Consider the following 17,329-nt stretch of genomic DNA (forward strand, 5'->3'; position numbering starts at 1 on the left):
CTTTTGTCATAGATTCGTCGTCTGAACAACATTTTCTTCCGTATGTCCATTTCGTTCAAATGAGTTTCTGTCAGATCAACTTCGACGCAATGGTTTGTTCGACCAAATGACCAAATGGCTAAACAACTTCGGAAAAATGACATTTGGGTAAACAACCCTTCAAAAATTTAATTCCGGCGGGAAATCCTTAAAATTTTCAAGGATAAATCTTCAGTTCTTTAGAGTTTCCACAAGAAATTTCTTCCAAATTTTCACGGATATTCACGCGAGATTTTAATGGGAGTATTTTTGGAATTCTGACGGATTTTTTGAATTTCAATGGAAAGATTTTTTTTACACTATCTGTTCTTTTAAATTTTTATGAAAAGCTTTTCATAATCTCAACCAAAAATTGTATGAAATTTTATAAAAGTTATTATTATTATTATTAAATATAACAGTTCTTGTGAACGCTCAACGAGCTTTTCCTACATCGCGAACGTTATGGGTTAAGTCCGGAACGCAATGACTGATCCGACCCATTACTAAATATGTTTGAATTGTGTATGTCTTGAATTTGTTATGTTGTGTATGTCAATGTTTGTTACATCATAAACCTGGCGCCAGTCCGAATGGTGACCGACATGGAAGTGAAAATCCTACGCACGATACTTCAGCACGACCCTGAAGTCGAATTTGATCGGAACTGCTCGCCGCAGGGCCGCTTGTCTACCACCTGCCATCAATAATCACCAGACCAGCCCCGGCTAAATCGCAACCAAGCCGGTGTTGATTTAATTGAGTTCAATCTCCCTCGCGTGGAAAGGAAGTGATTTCGCTTATCGTGCGCACACGCGTGCCATGTGTAGTATGTGTGCTCGTGATTTGATGCTCTCCACCGTCCATAACTAGGCCGCTGACCGGTTGAACCAAGCGGCTGGGCTCCGAGGTCGACGATGGATATCGTCCCAATTGATGGTCATTTTTGTGACTTCCTTGTGGCGTTCGGCGATTAGATTGCGCCAATAATGGGATTTAACGGCACCAGTCAGTCCCTTTAATGGAGCACGTAAACAACTTACGGGGCGATCCATTTCGTAGAAGTCAATTATCGACTTGTTGCTCGAAGCGACACGTTCCACAAGTTGTTCACGTTGAACGAAATGCAGTTGCGCTCGTACACTTGTCATCAAAGAAAGTAAAATCCAATTAGGGTTTTGTTTACGGAGGCAATATTGACGCCTACGACACATGCGCCACTACCGAAAAAAACACGGACTCAAAGGTCTAAGACATCTATCATGGCGCTTATGATGCGGTCAACGGAGCCTGTCTGATGTTTCCGGCAGAAAAACAGGGAGCACTCGCTTGTTCATTTGTATAATTTACTAATTCGTTGAATTTTCAGATTAGCATTCGCTGCAAATTCCCACGCGATAAATGTTTTGCATATGTGCATAAGAATGATCCGTTACGAGGATGATGACTCGTTTCTTTGTTGTTGAGAATATTGTGAGAAGAAACATTATAAGAAACACAGATTAAACCAGTATTAAATTAATAACTAAAGTAGAATTGATAAATCACATATAGTGTATATGGCAATTATTTTCTCCGTTGAACTCGCCAAAAAATAGATTTTTTTTTGTCTAAATTCAGTGAAATCAAAGTAGTTCGTAATATACGAACTTGAATTTATTGGAACAAAGTTCAATAATAAACAACTAAATTATATTTCTTTTTATTTTTCAGGTATTTACAAAAAAAAAATGCACTTACGGCGGACTATACAAGAACATGCGAGAAAACTATGGAAGGTAAACCGAATTTTAATTTTTTGAATCTCATTGAATTTACCAACATCAATTTACTTTCACCCAACATTATTTATTTTACATTGCTCATTTGAAAAAGATTAAAAAGAACCAGACTGTCTCGTCTGAAAATGTGTAGACAATCCCTTAATGGCTAATAGGGCTGAGGCAAAAGGTCATGACTTAAACCTCAGTTTTTTACTACTTTCTATCACTTGAAATAAGAATTCACATTAAAAGAAAAAGTTTTACGAGGGGGAGGGTAAGGGTCCACAATCATCAAATTTAGCGTAACGTTATTTGTGAAGAACCCTTGCCGGGAAGTTTTTTTAAAACATTTTTACAGGATTTTATTTTCTGCAATTTGATGGAATATGGGAAATATTCCTTCCTTATTCAGGAAATTTCCTTGGCAAATCTTTTGGAATATGTTCGGCGAATTCTTCAAAATTTCTTCGGCATTTTTTTAGATTTCCTAGGCAAATTTTTTGGTTTTCCATAGCAAATTCGGCGAAATTTCCTAAAAAATAGTTTTGAATTTTTCAAAAATATTTCTAATCTTTCTCTGCGAGTTTTTTGGAATTTCCTCCACAAATTCTTCTGGATTTCGTCGATACATTTTTCGGAGTTTTTTTAAGTAAATTCTGAGAAATTGATTTGCTTGGCAAACTCTTCTTAATTTCCGAAGGAAAATCTTCGGTAATTACTCCAAAAGAAAATTTCCTAAGGATTATTATTTGACAGTTCCTCCTAACGATTCCTCGCATTTTCCTCGAGCATTACTTTGGAATAAAAATTGTTGACTGACCTCAACTAATTCCTCAAAAACTTTTCCTGGGTAAATGTTTCGGAATCCACTCTAGAAATTCTAAAAAAATCCTCGAGGTGTGCATTGAAAGTTTCTCGAGAAATTCTTTGGAATTTCATGGGTAAAATCTTTGGAAATTCCTTGACAAACTCTTCAGAGTTTGCTGGGCGAATTCATCGAGATTATCTGGGCAAAATTTGGGGGGGTCCCGTAGAGTAGTTGGCTACACGTTCGCCTCATAAGCGAATGGTCATGGGTTCGATTCCCAGCCCCTCCACCAAACCCTTGTCAGTCGCCAGAAGCGCAGTCCGTACGGTGGCGTTTTGGGGAACGCGCCTCACCGACACGGCTGCCTGATGACGACTGGCAAAACTGTTCTTCTCGGAGGCATTCCTCCAACGTTCTACGATTAATGGCAACCGAACAAAGCAACGATCACTGGATTCACCACATGGACAAATGAACACAATGGACTCACGATGATATGGACTGGCAACGACAACAATAACGAATTATGGACATCTAAAAATAGATTCTGTGTGGACTCTGTACAGCAGAGTACCACAGTAGATCACGGCACAGTAGCGGTTAAGAACACAGAGTGCCTGCCAAATAAATACACGAATAAAAAAAAATCTCGGCAATTTTTTTCTAATTTCTTCGGAAATTCCTTGCAAACTCTTCGGCATTTCCTCGGCAAATTATTTGGAATTTCCTTGGCAAATTCTTTGGCATTTCCTCGAAAGTCGCTTTAGACATTCTCGAGATATTCTTTGAAAATTTCTTCGAAAAAAATCTTCGGTTGTTCCTCGGCAAATTCCTCAGAATTGCGTCCCTAAAATCTTTCGTATTATCATTGGTAAATTCTTCGGAATGTCGTCTGCACAGTTTACGAAATTCCCTTAACAAATACTCCAATTTTTTTCGGCAACTTTTCTCTGCAAATTCCTTGGAATCGCTATTTGGAATTTCCTCGGCAAATTCTTCGGAAAAATTTACGAAATTGCCTCAGCATGTTGTTTGGAATTTCTTTGGCGTTTTTCTTCCAAATTTCCTCGAACAACTCTTCGAAATTTCCTGAGCATATTTCAAAATGACCTCGGCAAATTCTTAACGGCCCTTCTTTTTATGCTCTGGGAGCGTCAAAATAGTATTCAGCATTTGTATGGAGCAAATTTGAATCGGTTTCAGAGTTTTTTTTTAGATGAACTAGGTACCACAGATGTTCTATGTCTTCTCATTGACAATACATCCCCCACTGGGACGTTGCCGCCTCGTTGCTTAGTGTTCATTCAGCACTTTCACAACTGTTACCTGCAAGGTTTCATGTTTGCATTCGTATATCGTGAGGCTAGCACGATGATAATTCTAAGCCCATTGAAGTCGAGAAAATGCCCAACCCGAAAATTTCCTAGACCAGTCCGGGAATCGAACCTTGCTTTGTAGCCGCGCATCACGGCTAAGGAATGATGTTCTAGGAACAGAATTATTGTTTACTTGCGAAGTTTTATTATCTGTTGTCATGGGTTCAAGATATTTAACGAACTCCACAGAGTCAAGATCTGCCGATCAACATCCGTAACGGAGGTAGTAGAAGAATTGACAAGTTGTGTGACCTCATATTGGTATAAGTTTGTATTCCAAGTAGTTCTTGTTGCCACGAGCTCTATGTAGTCTTCGAATTCCATAGAGTTAGGGTATGCCGATCAACCTCCGTAACGGAGGAGTTATTAAAGAATTTACAAATTATGTACCCCATCATGATAAAAGATTTCATTCCAAGTAGACCTTTTGTGGTCATGGGATCTAGGTAGAACTGTGCGCCGATTGATATTTTACCTGTGGCGCCGTGATAGTTCATTTATAGCCAGCGGCGGCGCAGCAACGTAAGTCTGCGTAAACTAACTGCAAGGTTCAAAAATTTACCGGATTTTTGTTGGAAGTTCCTCAAATCCTCAGGAAGTTCATCCACGATCTCGTTGCGAAGTTCTTCAAGAAATTCCTCCGGCCAGTCCTGCAGATACTCCTCTGTAAGTTCCTCGAAGCATTCCTCCGAAAGATCATCTAGGAATTCATCCGGAAGTTCCTCCAGGAATTCCTTCAAAATTCCACTAGAAGTTAATTTTGAAGTTCTTCCACGAATTCAAAAAGTTCATTCCACAATTCTTCCGAGAGTTTCTACAAAAGTTCTATCAATATTCTTTCAAGAATTCCCCAGGAGCTTTCTAAAACAATTTCTTCGGAAGTTTCTCCGGAAATCCCTCTGGAAGCTCTTCCTGGAATTCTTCCAAAAGTTTGTTCAGGAATTCTTCCGAACACTTCTACAGGAAGTCTTTCAAGAATTCCTCTTGACGTTTCTCCAGGAATTCCTCCGGAGGTTTTTCCAGGAACTTCTTTCAAGAATTGCTCCGGAAGTTCCTCTACCAATTCGTCCGGAAATTCCTCCATGTTTTAACCTTAATATAATCGATATGCATCCACACATAAACCAAATTATTGCTTATTCGTGACCACACATAAAGTTTATTTCCACATATATTTTATTAGTGGTTTGCGTGAAGAATGGTTAGGTGTGCGTTTAAATACAACATAACTTAAATCTATGGATTTTTGTCAATAAAAATAAGTGGATTTTTGGTAGTGTAGATCAAAGACTTTTGAATTCTGCCTATCCCAAGCGGAGCAGGTTTGAAGGACTGTGGGACAAAAGATCATAAGGACAAACCCTCACCTGATCGAGACAAAATAATAAACAATACGCTTCCGAATCAAAATCAAGAATCTAAAGAAGAAGCTTCCAGTTGAGAGAGCTCAGTAGCTTCGTTGCAAGAAGCTTGGATGCCTCCTTTCAAAAGGCCTTTTTTCAAGAGGCTCTGTAGCCTCTTTTCATGAGGTTCCAAAGCCTTGTTTCAAAAGGGTCGCTTCCTTTCAAGATGCTGAGAAGTGTCCTTATAGAGTGCTCTGAAACCTCTTTTTAAGGTGCTCGGATGCCTCCTTTCAAAAACCACCTTTCAAGAGGCTCGGAAGGTTCCTTTCAAGAGGCTCGGAAGGCTTCTTTCAAAAGGCTCGGAAGCCTCCTTTCAAAAGCCTTGGAAGGCTTCATTCAAGAGGCTCGGAAGGCTCCTTTCAACAGGCTCGGGAGGCTCCTTTCAAGAGGCTCGGGAGGATCGTTTCAAGAGGCTCGGAAGGCTTTATTCAAGAGGCTCGGAAGGTTCCTTTCAAGAGGTTCGGCTTTCTCCTTCAGAAAGGCTTGGAAGCGTCCTTTCAAGAGGCTCGGAAGGCTCCTTGCTAGAGGCTCGGAAGGCTATTTGCAAGAGGCTCGTGAGGCTCCTTGCAAGAGCCTCAGAAGGTTTCTTTCAAAAGCCTCGGAAGGCTCCTTTCAAGAGCTTCGAAAGGATCTTTTCAAGAGCCTCGGAAGGCTCCTTCCATGAGCCTCGGAAGGCTCCTTCCATGAGCCTCGGAAGGCTCCTTTCAAAAGCCTCGGAAGGCTTCTTTCAAGAGCCTCGGAAGGCTCCTTTCAAGAGCCTCGGAAGACTCCATTCAAGAGCCTCGGAAGGCTCCTTTCAAGAGCCTCGGAAGGCCCCTTTCAAGAGCCTCGGAAGGCTCTTTTCAAGAGCCTCGGGAGGCTCCTTTCAAGAGCCTCGAAAGGCTCCTTTCAAGAGCCTCGGAAGGTTCCTTTCAAGAGCCTCGGAAGGCTCCTTTCAAGAGCCTCGAAGGCTCCTTTCAAAAGCCTCAGAAGGCTCCTTTCAAGAAACCTCGGAAGGCTCCTTTCAAAACCTCAGAAGGCTCCTTTCAAAACCTCAGAAGGCTCCTTTCAAGAGCCTCAGAAGGCTCCTTTCAAGAGCCCCCGAAGGCTCCTTTCAAGAGCCTCGGAAGGCTCCTTTCAAGAGCCTCGGAAGGCTCCTTTCAAGAGCCTCGGAAGGCTCCTTTCAAGAGCCTCGGAAGGCTCCTTTCAAGAGCCTCGGAAGGCTCCTTTCAAGAGCCTCGGAAGGCTCCTTTCAAGAGCCTCGGAAGGCTCCGTTCAAGAGCCTCGGAAGGCTCCTTTCAAGAGCCTCGGAAGGCTCCTTTCAAGACCCTCGGAAGGCTCCTTTCAAGACCCTCGGAAGGCTCCTTTCAAGAGCCTCGGAAGGCTCCTTTCAAGAGCCTCGGAAGGCTCCTTTCAAGAGCCTCGGAAGGCTCCTTTCAAGAGCCTCGGAAGGCTCCTTTCAAGAGCCTCGAAAGGCTCTTGAGCCTCAAGAATCTAAAGGTAAGGAAGCTTCCAGTTGAGAGAGCTCAGTAGCTTCGTTTTAAGAAGCTTGTATGCCCCCTTTCAAAAGGCTTTTTTTCAAGAGGCTCTGTAGCCTTCTTTCATGTAGTTCCAAAGCCTTGTTCCAAGAGGTTCGGAAGCTTCCTTTCTAGATGCTGAGAAGTGTCCTTTCAAAGTGCTCTGAAACCTTTTCTTGAGATGCTAGGATGCCTGCTTTCAAAAAAAAATCTCCTTTCAAGAGCCTCGGAAGGCTCATTTCAAGAGCCTCGGAAGGCTCCTTTCAAGAGCCTCGGAAGGCTCCTTTCAAGAACCTCGGAAGGCTCCTTTCAAAAGCCTCGGAAGGCTTCTTTCTAGAGGCTCGGAAGGCTCCTTTCAAGAGCCTCGGAAGGCTCCTTTCAAGAGCCTCGGAAGGCTCCTTTCAAGAGCCTCGGAAGGCTCCTTTCAAGAGCCTCGGAAGGCTCCTTTCAAGAGCCTCGGAAGCCTCCTTTCAAGAGCCTCGGAAGGCTCCTTTCAAAAGCCTCAGAAGGCTCCTTTCAAGAGCCTCGGAAGGCTCCTTTGAAGAGCCTCGGAAGGCTCCTTTCAAGAGCCTCGGGAGGCTCCTTTCAAGAGCCTCGGAAGGCTCCTTTCAAGAGCCTCGGAAGGCTCCTTTCAAGAGCCTCGGAAGGCTCCTTTCAAGAGCCTCGGAAGGCTCCTTTCAAGAGCCTCGGAAGGCTCCTTTCAAGAGCCTCGGAAGGCTCCTTTAAAGAGCCTCGGAAGGCTCCTTTCAAGAGCCTCGGAATGCTCCTTTCAAGAGCCTCGGAAGGCTCCTTTCAAGAGCCTCGGAAGGCTCCTTTCAAGAGCCTCGGAAGGCTCCTTTCAAGAGCCTCGGAAGGCTCCTTTCAAGAGCCTCGGAAGGCTCCTTTCAAGAGCCTCGGAAGGCTCCTTTCAAGAGCCTCGGAAGGCTCTTTTCAAGAGCCTCGGAAGGCTCCTTTCAAGAGCCTTGGAAGGCTCCTTTCAAGAGCCTCGGAAGGCTCCTTTCAAGAGCCTCGGAAGGCTCCTTTCAAGAGCCTCGGAAGGCTCCTTTCAAGAGCCTCGGAAGGCTCCTTTCAAGAGCCTCGGAAGGCTCCTTTCAAGAGCCTCGGAAGGCTCCTTTCAAGAGCCTCGGAAGGCTCCTTTCAAGAGCCTTGGAAGGCTCCTTTCAAGAGCCTCGGAAGGCTCCTTTCAAGAGCCTCGGAAGGCTCCTTTCAAGAGCCTCGGAAGGCTCCTTTCAAGAGGCTCGGAAGCCTCCTTTCAAGAGGCTCGGAAGCCTCCTTTCAAGAGGCTCGGAAGCCTCCTTTCAAGAGGCTCGGAAGCCTCCTTTCAAGAGGCTCGGAAGCCTCCTTTCAAGAGGCCCGGAAGCCTCTATTTAAGAGGCCCGGAGGCCTCTTTTCAAGAAGCCCGCGCTTCCTTTCAAGAGACCAGCAAGCTTCATTTCAAGAGGCTCAGAGGTCTGCTTTCAAGAGGCTTGGAAGCCTCCTTTCAAGAGGCTCGGAAGCCTCCTTTCAAGAGGCTCGGAAGCCTCCTTTCAAGAGGCTCGGAAGCCTCCTTTCAAGAGGCTCGGAAGCCTCCTTTCAAGAGGCTCGGAAGCCTCCTTTCAAGAGGCTCGGAAGGCTCCTTTCAAGAGCCTCGGAAGGCTCCTTTCAAGAGCCTCGGAAGGCTCCTTTCAAGAGCCTCGGAAGGCTCCTTTCAAGAGCCTCGGAAGGCTCCTTTCAAGAGCCTCGGAAGGCTCCTTTCAAGAGCCTCGGAAGGCTCCTTTCAAGAGCCTCGGAAGGCTCCTTTCAAGAGCCTCGAAAGGCTCCTTTCAAGAGCCTCGGAAGGCTCCTTTCAAGAGCCTCGGAAGGCTCCTTTCAAGAGCCTCGGAAGGCTCCTTTCAAGAGCTTCGGAAGGCTCCTTTCAAAGCTTCGTAAGGCTCTATTCAAGAGGCCCGGAAGGTTCCTTTCAAGTGGCTCGGAAGCCTCCTTTTAAAGGGGCTCAAAAGCCTCCTTCCAAAGGGGCTCAAAGTCCTCCTTTCAAAGGGGCTCGGAATAACGAAAACTTCAGACAGTTTTTTCAGAGGGCGATATAACCTGTTAGTTTTGTGGTTTGTTTTTCTTTTATCTTATGAAATATGCTTATTTCCATTTTACAGCAAAAATAAAACAGGGGATACCTCAATGAAAGCATAGGTTTGAATTCTTTGGAATGGTCCATGAAGAATTTCTGCAAAAGTTCCATAAAATTTCTTCCAGGAATTCCTCAAGAAGTTTCTGCAATGATTTATTCGGAAGTTTCTTCAGGAATTCCTTTCGAAACTTCTCAGGGAGTTTCTCTTTTTCTTGGTTGATGACTTGTGAGAGAAATCAGATTTTTTTTTGAGAAGTTGTTTAATTTTGATACACATAGTTGAGTTTGCTATTTCATATGTATTGGTCGCGTACCACAAAGGGCATGCTCCATTATTGAAAACGGCCGAAAGATCTCTGGTTACGCGTGTAGACCTCACTCCAGGTATTTCTTGGATGGCCATCAATTATATCATGAGTGCATTCTATCCTATGCGGTCCTAACCAAATATGATATACAAAAATAAAAAAAACTTTAAAACCCTAACTATCAGTGTTGGTAAAATCACTCATAAATCTCAATCAACGTGCGCTCCCGTGCGAACGAAATCGTCTGCGATTTAAAAGGAATGCATCACGCTTGAATTTTTCATGCTAAACGCATCATTTCACTCATTTGCTAAAAAATCATTTTGGTTCAAAAACGCATTTGAAATCTATTTGGGGGCAATTTATTGCTTATACATAAAAGAGTGTCTAATATTTTATGCGACAGACGTCAATTCACTGTGTTTAATGAAAAAGAACAAAAGAAAACCCACGATGATTCAAATGGATGATTCAATGCAGCCATGATTTTTTAGGAACTGATTTGGGTGCGTTTCAACTTATGCTTGATTTGAATCGTGCATGAGTTTTGAGATTTTGAGTTTTTCCCAACACTGCTAACTATATGAGGTTCAGAATACTTGAAAATAGGGAAGATCTGCTTATTATGTATTCATATATCAACATGGATCCATAGCGCTTGTTAACTCACTTCAAATATCTGTTGTTTAGTTGTTTGACCGTTAATACTATTTCAAGACATCTCGGCGCACCAAGAACATCAAACAATTGGAACATTGTAATTTTTTTAATGAGCGCAAGTGGTGCTGGCATAAAACGCTCAGTACGGGTGAATATTGCATTTTTTTTTTGTTTGAGCGAAAAAAAATACGAAAATTTGCAACACTAAGTCGCACTAAGAACTCTATGCGAGCACCACTCGCACTCATGCAAAAAATTACAATGTTAACTTGAATGGAACACTTTTGAGCATCTCTGAATTGAATCTACATATTAAAAATGTTGATAATCCAGCGCACTTTATTAATGCCGGTCATCGACTATTACATGTATCAGCGAATTAAAATCAATTATAAATTCAACATACTACAATTTATGTTGTCAAAAATGTACGTACTGACCATTAATTTTCAAATTTATCATTTATTTTGTTTTTGGTACCACTTTAAGGCCTTCTTTCTTTGCCTTCCTCGTACAACAAAGTTGTACCGAAAGGCTATAAGATTACTCTAAAAATGAATTTTTGATAGAAGGCCCGCAGACCAATAGTGTTATACATGCAATCGACTCGACGAATTGAGGTGATGTCCGTATGTGTACAAATTTTGTAGACACACTTTTTGGAACGCATTGTCCGAATTACTCGCAACATTTTTTTCAATTCTACGGGGAATATATTTGCTATTTGAAATTGGCCGTATTGGACTAGGTGATCAGAAGTTATGGACAAAATACTATTTTTTATGCCCAAAACACGCTAACAATACTCTTTTTTTACTATATTTTGCACGAAAGAGGCACCAACACCGCTAACTAGATCAATTTGTTTTTTTTTTGCACTAGAATGGTACTAACAGCGCTATTTGGAACAATCGGGGTTTTAATCACAATACCACTTTTATTAAATTAGTCAACCAACATGATTTCCATTGGGGCTCCTGCTTGCCAGATTCTTCAGATCGTTTTCGTTTTCTTCAATAGAAAAACCGGCAGGAGCGCCAAACGTAGGGTTTATTTTTTTCGTATGCAAGCGGGAGCTTCTTGGAACACCTAACGCCATTGAAAGTTCAGTACATGTGATTGACAACACATTGCCCGATTGCTTTGATTGCTAATAATCTGACTATTTTGGTTCGCATTAGGGGCAAGCCAGAGTAAACGCGACGTGCGATGCGACGCGACGCGACAGTGCAATTTGACAGCCTGTTGATAATGATTGTTATTCTTTTACGTCAGTCGCGTCGCGTCGCATCGCTCGTCGCATTTACTCTGGCTTGCCCCTTAGGCCTACTTCGATCGTCCCGGAACTATTGCTTTATATATTGCCTGATTTTCTAAAATTTCTTATATTTGAAATAGCACTCCTTTTATATTGCGCATAAGCCCCAAAATTTTATTCCCACCCTTGGGTTTCCGCGCCGAGCACTCAGCGCCAGACTCGGCGACAAGGAGATAGTGGTCAAGTTGGTACTCCTGATTTTTTGACAACTGATGTCGATTGGTTGTGCGAGTGCACCGGCGTCAAAAAATAGAGCTTTTAGCTGAAAATTTAATTGTCAAATGCACATTTTGACAGCAATATAGATGTATGAGTGAATAAAATGTGCAAATGCTCTATCGCGGAAGCAGTCGCTGAAGACAAGTGTCAATGGTTTTAGTGACGAAACGAAAAGTTTCAATGCAAAAAGCAATACCCAAAATTCGAAATAACGCTGAATCACAAATTTACGCTCCCCAGATTCGGGCGTAAAAAGAGTATCGGCAAATTCTTCAAAATTTCTTGGGCAAATTTTTTGAATTTTTCTCTACAAGTTCTTCAGAATATCTTCGAAATATACACGACAAATTCTTCGGAATTTCCGCGAAAAAATCTTCGAGACTTTTCTCGACACATTTTTCAAAATTTCCTAAAGAAAATATTCGAAATTTCCTCCGGAATTTCTTCGAACTTTGGCAAATTCCTCAGGATTCCGCAATTTTGTTTTAAAATTTTGAATTCCTTTGAAAGTTTTCTGCAATTTACTCAGGAAGTTCTCAAAAATTTTGTCAGGAAATTATTAGACATTTCCTCGGAAAACTATTTTTGGGAAACGCTACAGTATTTCCTTTGGAAATCCTAAGAAATTTTGTATAAAAAGTCGTCGTAATTTCTTCGGGTTATTTTTTAACAATCAAATTTTGACGGGAAACTCTTTGGATTTTTTTCGGGAATTTCTTTAGAATTTCTGTCATAGTATATTCACGTGCGATTATGCAGAATTTCCACGGCATATTTTACGAAATTCTCCAGGTTTTTACAGAAAATTCGGCGGAATTTTCACAAGAAATTCCTAATCCAGCGTTGTAAAAATTGGATAATGTAGATTCTGAAAAAAAAACTGAACGGTGTGAGAAATCTGAAAGCTTCTTCATAAAAAGAAAAATAGTAATGGGAAGCCTTAGTGCTAACAAAATTGGAGAGCAGCAGAAGCAAAAGAATTTCATTAAAAAACTACATAATAATTGCATCTACCTAGAACTCAAAACTGAACATTTGATATTTTACGAAAAACGCAATGTTAAACTTTATCTGGAATTACAATAAGTTTCGCAAGAGAGAATTCTCTACACCGACTACCGCTTTTTTATCTTTTATTTGTTTAAGAACGATAGAAAACAATAAAAACCGCATTCTGCGGTGATCAAACCGTAACCTCTACTTACCACTTTTATTTATATGAGGTGAAGTTGACGAAGAGATGTTCGCCCTTTTACCGGATAGAGCTTGATAAATTGGAGCGCCCAACTTGAGGACGATTGGCATAATTTTCTTTCCCTAATGGTATAAATAAAATTGTTATCAACGCCTAGTAGTTCACTTTTGCATCCATGACAATTTTTTGAATTAAGATAATCATATTCTAGTCGACGAACTGAAAATGTGAATCAAGATTAACCAAAGCCTCGATGCTTAACATTGTTCTCCGGTTCTTCGCCCCATCGATCCCAATTTAATCATCGCTAAAAGCTTTCATCCCGAACCGGATCGCCAACCAAATTGAACGGACTGACAAGCAACATACTGCACCACAGCGCGCAGTTTTCCATCCCCGGGGACTCACCCACCATTTAAATGCATTACTTGTTGCACATCACCATCGCCGGCGTCATCGTCAGTTCGCTTCGCAGTATCCACATACCTTCGTAGGTACCCCCGCGGATGCCTTTTAAAATCCTTTGCGAAAGCAACTGGTGCTTCCTCAAGCTCGGTCCGCCGCCGCCACACCGCCGGCCACAGACATCGAAACGAGATGCAACGAAAACAAATAAATTGCTCTGCTCTCCGGTCGAGTACCGCCGCCCGGGACGACCAGCCAGGGCCAGCATCATCATCCTCCCGTTCAGGTGGTTCAGAGGTGCGGGCAAGTCAAGTGGATGCAGATTTCCAGTCGTCGATAGAGATCAAAACAATGCTTGATTCCCCGGAGCATGGCTCCTATTATAGCTGTATGAGAGCCCTGTTGCTGCAGCCCGCCGCCGTCTCTCGGACCCGGGGTTCAGTTTATTGCGGTTCAATTGCATCATGAACTGATATTAATTGTGCGCCTAAGTATGCAGGTTGGAATTTTGATCGACTGGTTGTGGGGTACTAAGAATGCGAGAACGATAGAAAGAAATTCCAACTAAATGGGTTCGTTATTCAGATTCATTTCTGCATGACGGTACTATGAATTTGCACTCCCATAACTCAGGTTTAGAAGCAAATACTGGACATTTGTCATTTCTCGGAAAACGGTACAATTATTACAAACTGAATTCGTCGCCATGAGGTTTTTTTACAACATCATTATGAAGCTAAAATAAAGCAGTATTAGTCAATTTGCACGAAAATAGAGTCCATAAACCAATCCGTTTATTTACCCATTCGACGCAGAAAACATCAATTTTAAAAACGCTTAGCAACTCATTTGATGCTTCAATTATAGACCGACGCCGTTCGCTACATCCTCCAGAGCCATTACCCCCATTAGCATCCACTAAATACCACTCAGTTGCTACCGCCGATGATGTTGCGCTTGCGAGTGCGACGATGGAATCGGGAGAAGTGCAGTCCCATAAATCGTTCCACAGCCGGGATCTTTGATAATCTTGTGCCACGCGGAAACAAGTTTGTGAACGAGAGCACAGGGAAACATTGCGTCCAACGAACGGATGCATCGTAAATCCAATCGGAGGACGGACATTCCAGGGTGCTAAATAAAATATACCGAGCCGGCGATGCAAGGTTTCGTCTCTGTTTACGATCGGTTTTCAGTGAACTTCATTGCCACAGTTGCGGAGAAATTTCTGCTCGTTCATACCGAATTCCAAGTGCCCGCCGAGCGCGTAAACATCAACTAGCGCACGGTATGATTGACTCATAAAATTCTTCCGCTGCTGATGGTGATTCTAAAGCGTCTAATTTTGGTGAAACGCAGCCGATTTTATTGCCGAAAGAGTGATTTTACCTTGTATTGTCGCATATACAGTGATGACTCGATTTTATCGTGCCTCAATTTTGTCTGACCACGCTATTGAACAACATATGAAACATTTATTTCAGAAAATGTATTGACTCCACGACTCCAGTATGCTAGACAGGTGGTTTCCCCACTAAACTGCGATGGACCTCCGTTGTCTCTCACAGCTTACCGGGTACTTTACTTACTTTACTTATGGATCCTGTACACCTCCGGTGGTGCAAAGGGGGCCGACTTGAAAGATCTCCATCCTTACCGGGTACTAATGAGCCCAAATTCCCAACACCAGGCACATAGTCGAACTCCCTCGGTTTGTATTGTACAAACAATATGTGGGAAGAGTTAGAGCATGAAATGAGAGAGTTCGGAATTTGGGCTCATCAGTGGAGGTCCAGCTTAGTATGGAAAGCACCTGTATTGCATACTGGAATGGTGGGTTCAAATTCATAGAAGGAAGTGGTTGTTACTCTCAAACATATTTTTCGAACTAAATCTTGTTCATGTTGTGCAATTGCACAAATTTACTGGTCAAAAACCGGCATCGAATCTCCATATTTTTTTATATTTTTTCGGCAACATTGCTAATGAGCTTCTATTTTATTTTTATTTAGGAAATGGGATGTCTAGAAAATGTTCAACAGATCCGAATAATCAGAAAAAGGTAAAATGGATTTTTGGACTTTTATGGAATTGTATGATTTATTATAAAAATATTCAGAGAAAGTTTAGGTCATGGCAATGATTTGAATGGGAGGGATCTGAGGCAGCTCTAGAATCTGAAAAATGGGATATCCGAAAATTTCCTTAATCTGAATCATCCTTGATTCTGCAAAGATCTGAAAATCTGCAAAATTAGAAAAACGCCAGAGACAACCGAATTCTCAATCATTCAAGACAATTTCACCGTCTTTAATCAATGATTGTTTATACTGCACACATACGGACTAGCATTGTACACGAATAAAAATCGGAGAAATCTAGGGGAAGAACTATCATGAAAGTTACGTCAGCCGGAATCACGGAGAACATAAATCACTGGCGTCAAAGACAAGCTGCTCCAAATTATCCGTAGGATTTATTTTATTATATTATTAGTACACCATCTTCGACTATGTCGCACAGATTGCTTCCTTAGTAGCGAAATTATTCTAATTCTCTAATCCTAGCACTAAACACATTTTTGGACAGAACAAAATCGAACTAGTTACAAACATCGTTAAAAGAACGCAAACACAAATCGAAACAATTATTATATCCAAAGTTTGTTCTGTGAAAAGGGATCACAAATAAAGGCGAGTTTCACAATCTGCGTTAGAGAACATTCCAACGTACGAGCTCCAATAGCTCGGGACAATCCAGATTCCCTGTTAGGAGGTCGAAGATTAACAATTTTGGGCGCCTGGCGGAAAGCGTTTCCAAGTCGACCAGCTTGCAACGACTTGGATAGCTCGGAAAGTTAAATGGGTCGTTCCAAGGTAGCTGTCTTAAAGCAAACCAAATGAAAATTTACTGAATTCTTCCGAGTGCCAGCGTATGGACCAGGTAATATGGAGACCATACTGATGAAGCGTATTCTAACCAATGAGCAGAATAGTGCTTTTATACAGTAAACATCGCTGAAGCCGGCAGCATGACGACGGATAAAACCCAGCACAGTGTATGCCTTAGATGTTATGATGCTGATGAGTTAAACTTCGCAGCGATGATAACTCCTGGGTCGCAAATAGAGCTGACGCGTTCCAAGCCGTCCGGTCCAATGGAATAATGCTGCAGGATAGCGTTGGCGGAACATGTGAAATTTATGACCTTGCATTTTTTACTGTTTATGCGCATGCCGTTGTCGCCACACCAAACAAGCAAACGGTTAATGTCGTCCTGAATAACAGCACAATCAGCACGAGATGGAATTACGCGGAAAAACTTCAGGTCGCCAGCATATGAAATCTTGCTTGATGAAATCACTAAACCGAGGTCGTTAACGTAGATGACAAATATTAGAGGACCGAGGACGCTGCCTTGAGGTACTTCAGGTGTCATTGAAAAGATATTGGAGAGCCTGCAGTTCACCGTCACAAAAGCCTTGCGACCAGATTGGTAAGAGTGCAGCCATTCTGTGATCCACGCTGAGAATCCTATGTGATTCAGTTTGTCGATAATAATATCATGGGGTACAGTGTCGAAGGCTTTTGCAAAATCGACATATATGGAATCAACTTGTCGCTTGGCTTCAAGCTCTCGAGATATGGTTGACACGTAACACATCAAATTTGTTGTTGTTGAGCGGTTTTTCATAAATCCATGCTGGCAGCTCGAGATAATTGGTGCAGCGACTCTATACAATCGTGCGTGGATCAGCTTTTCGAAAACCTTGCTTAAACAGCAGAGGATGGATATTCCCCGATAGTTGGTGACGCAATTTCGGCTTCCAGATTTATAGATCAGTATTATGGACGCGGTTTTCCAAGCGAAAGGAAACACTCTATCTTGTAGCGAGCGGTTGATCACTGCAGCAATTGAGGTCGCTAACGTGGCAATTCTTAAAAAATGCTAGAAGAAGATGGTCTGTTCCTGGATGTTTAGATGTGTCAAGACTCAAGATCATCCAGAGATGTTCGAATCTCATCAGGAGAAAACTGAAAGCATGGCAAGCTGATGTTGTAGGAAGGTATTTGACCAAAATAATTCTGGCGACGGACAGGAGATGCTCTACAGAAAACACTTTCGAAGTAGGCAGCAAAAAGGTTAGCTGCTTCATTGCTTGTTCTTGAAGTAGTTCCATCGAATATCACCAAACTGGGGATGCCGTTGTCATTCTTCCTCTTTTTGATGTAGTTCCAGAAAAGGGAAGGATTGGA

At 42.2% G+C, this 17,329-nt stretch overlaps 1 protein-coding gene across 1 annotated transcript in view; it reads left to right on the forward strand.

Moving 5' to 3' along the window:
• The first annotated feature begins 1,741 nt into the window (after nucleotides 1–1,741).
• Nucleotides 1,742–17,329, forward strand: part of LOC134204249 (E3 ubiquitin-protein ligase goliath-like) — a 49,707-nt gene continuing 34,119 nt past the window's right edge. The window contains exon 1 of the mRNA XM_062679070.1: nucleotides 1,742–1,796. The gene's annotated coding sequence lies outside the window, so the exon portion shown is untranslated. The remainder of the gene's footprint in view (nucleotides 1,797–17,329) is intronic.

The sequence above is a fragment of the Armigeres subalbatus genome, unplaced genomic scaffold (genome assembly GCF_024139115.2).
Source record: "Armigeres subalbatus isolate Guangzhou_Male unplaced genomic scaffold, GZ_Asu_2 Contig486, whole genome shotgun sequence".
Taxonomy (NCBI): domain Eukaryota; kingdom Metazoa; phylum Arthropoda; class Insecta; order Diptera; family Culicidae; genus Armigeres; species Armigeres subalbatus.